The sequence below is a fragment of the Pinus tabuliformis genome, chromosome 2_1, assembly GCF_031772625.1.
Source record: "Pinus tabuliformis cultivar Carrire ecotype Pingquan chromosome 2_1, CPIR1, whole genome shotgun sequence".
NCBI lineage: Eukaryota > Viridiplantae > Streptophyta > Pinopsida > Pinales > Pinaceae > Pinus > Pinus tabuliformis.
In genome coordinates this window covers 127,416,618-127,419,874 of record NC_142299.1, presented here as the reverse complement: position 1 = coordinate 127,419,874, position 3,257 = coordinate 127,416,618, and the positions used below count along the sequence as shown (strand labels likewise).

General features: G+C 38.3%; 1 pseudogene across 2 annotated transcripts; it reads left to right on the top strand.

The window, feature by feature from the left end:
* The first annotated feature begins 281 nt into the window (after window positions 1–281).
* LOC149199103 (syntaxin-124 pseudogene) lies at window positions 282–2,931 on the top strand (annotated as a pseudogene). 2 transcript variants are annotated; one of them, XR_016253235.1, is made up of 2 exons: window positions 282–772; window positions 1,486–2,931. The product of XR_016253235.1 is annotated as a syntaxin-124 pseudogene, transcript variant X2 (transcript). The 2 variants fall into 2 exon arrangements; XR_016253234.1 differs by lacking the exon at window positions 282–772 and adding an exon at window positions 801–1,309.
* The last annotated feature ends 326 nt before the right edge of the window (window positions 2,932–3,257 follow it).

Sequence of the window (3,257 nt, the reverse complement as noted above, 5' to 3'; positions counted from 1 at the left end):
ATCAAAATTATTTATTTAAAAAATCAAAATTAAATGATACATTCTCCCTCTGCATCGGTAGAAACGCTACCGTCTCTTTTATCAAAAGTATTGAAATGGGACTCGATTCAACGTTCGGCTCATAGTGTCTGATACTTTATGAATTCGGATCATGTGCTTCAATTATTACTGGAAATGTGGAAAGTAACTGACCATGTGGGACAGCTGTTCCATGAAAAAAGAGAGGAATGAGTTGACCAGCCCCGACGCCCGATAAGGATGAGGTGTTTTGTACCACGATCACTGCGACGCCGCCCTTCGTGGATCGATCCCTTTACATTTTGTTTCAAATTTAACCGTCAGTTTTGGGCGAGTCCGGCAAGATCCAAGAACATGTAGAATCGATAAAACTGTGATTTGGAGGACGGAGCAGTTTGTGTATTGAAATTAAAGTGCGATCAGGGTAAAGGCCTTTGATGTGTTGGAGGATAGGGGGATAATTTCTAGCTTAGATCCTTAATTATAGGCTTTTGCCTCGTTGTTGGCAGTTTTCCTCTTGTGCCACAAATCAGCATTACAGGCGATTTCGATAGCCAAAACTTTAACGGTTTTCCCGTCCATTCTCTGCGACTTTGGCTGCATCAGAACGCGTATTTCGCATTTTAAAGCGCCGGAGTCGCCTTTATTTTTCGATCTCAGTAGTTCTGACGGTCCAAAATCAGTGAATTTTTTAAATATCGGAAAAATTGAGGTTAGCGGTCAAATTTGGATATATTCAAGCGCATCAGCACCTGTAAGAAGTATAACGAGCAGATATATCTGGAATTTTGAATTTTTTTAAACTGTATTCGCTTATACTGAGCGCTTTAAGCTTCGTTGCGGTAATTTGTGGCTTAATTTTCCAATTCCGTTCAATGTAGAAGAAATACATTCCTTTCGCATAATTTACTTATTTTATGCTTTATTTTGGACAATACGACTTTTCTATTGAGCTCATTTTTAGGCAAACAAACCTGCAGTTCTTTATTTTTTTTCCTGATCTACTGTCAGTATACATCCTCAGCATTTCGGATTTTCTGTATGCATCCTGGAATCTTTGGAATCGTTGAGGTTGAAGTTATTGAGCTCATTTTTAGGCAAACAAACCTGTAGTTCTTTATTTTTTTTTCCTGATCTATTGTTAGTATATATCCACAGCATTTTGGACTTTCTGTAAACATGCTGGAATCTTTGAAGTTATCCTTGTGTTGAGTAATGGTAGAATAAACACTGTAGCGGTCAATTTGTTGGATCTGGTTGAGCAACAGGTGTGCCAGTATTTTATTTTAATGTAAGAAAAATAGATCCGCTTCCTTCTTTTCCATATAAATTGGAAATTTTAAGAAATCTATTTATTTTAATCCATTTTAATGAAGCATTCAAGGCTTTATAGAATTTTTATTCTTTAGAATCTGGTCACAAAGGTTTGAAGATTTTATGATTTTTTGTTCTTTGATTGTGAAGCAGCTATGGCTGATATTTTCTCGAGATCCCATAAAGATTATGCGAGTCTTGAAGAGGTATCCAGGAGGGATTTAGAGGCGGGGTATGATGTTGACAGGGAAGGCATTTACACAGAAGAAAGTCTAAGCCAGTTCTTTGAGGAAGTTGAGGATGTGAAAAAGGATATGGAATCAGTGAAGGGACTGTTAAGGAAGCTGCTCGATTCAAATGAAGAAAGCAAAACCATCCACAACGCGAAAACCATAAAGAATTTGAGGGACAGAATGGATAAAGATATTGCAGCAGTACTTAAAGAGGCTAAGTTGATTAAAGGGAAACTTGAAACTCTTGATAAGGCCAACATTGAGAGCAGGAGATTACCCGGTTGTGGAGAGGGGAGTCCTACAGATCGAACTAGAACATCAATTGTGAATGGATTGAGAAAAACACTGAAGGATTTGATGGCAGAGTTCCAATTGTTGAGACAAAGAATTGTAGCAGAGTACAAAGAAACAATAGGAAGCAGATACTATGCTGTCACAGGGGAGCAGGCACATGAAGAAACAATAGAAAACATGATATCAACAGGGGAGAGTGAAACCTTCCTTCGAAAGGCCATCCAAGAGCAGGGTCGTGGCCAAATCCTTGACACCATCCACGAGATCCAGGAACGCCACGATGCTGCCATGGAGATTGAAAGAAATTTGCGCGATTTGCATCAGATTTTTCTGGATATGTCTGTGCTTGTAGAAACACAAGGAGATCAACTTGGTGACATTGAACAGCACGTTTCTCATGCTTCTTCCTATGTCAACCATGGAACTCAGCAGCTTGAAGCTGTCAAAACGCATCAAACAAATACTCGGAAATGGACATGTATAGCCATTATTTTGATACTGATTATCATTATTGTTATTGTTGTTCCCATTGCAATTAGTCTTTCTAAGTGTAAAGCACTAGTGAACAGTATTTGGAACCGTGCATACCAGTGGTTAAGGATGAAAGAGGCTCACGGGAATTTGTTTCCTGATTTGGTATTTACTTAATCCATGCGTCTCTGAGCTTCGTTAAGGTATAGCGCGACAGAACCCATGTCTAAGGTTCATAATAAAAATAGAATAGCCATTTTCTGATTTGTCCAATTATGGTGCAATATCATCATTCAGTTCGCATTCATCCAAGGTATTTTGCCAGAACAGCTTGACTTCTGATCATGCTTGTGTATCTGTTACGAGAAAAAGGATTGCATTTCTAGATAGGGTTAGGTTGAATTTAACCTGTCAAAGTTTTGAAAGAAATGGTACAATACCCTCCTAAGACGGAGTTCCTATGAATTGGCGTATCAGCTAGTATATTCTACAGTTCTTGGAGACAGATTCTCCAGCATCTTATAGAAAGTTCCAAAAGGAAGAAAAGGTTGTAATGCATTTGACCCTCGATTATATAATGGAAGGTAATGCTTGTAACGATGCCCAGATTTTAGAAATGGTCATTTGTAAAATTCTGATATCATCTATCAGGTAATTGAGAACATTGTGCTTTCTGCTGAGAATGCAAAAGTTAGTGTCCAAGTATATTAGCTGGCGTTTGGGAGATTCAAATGTTGCTATGCATAATCTAAGCTTTCCACTTTGTATTGGAGTACAAAACCCCACAATTGCCTTAAAGGTAGACAAATTTCTGTGATGAAAGTGCACTTGTGATGAAAACTTGAGCCCGTTGATGAGAACCCCAAATTGTCTCACTATTCAGGTGAAATCTGCACACGTCTTAATCTCCTTTTCAATTATAATGAG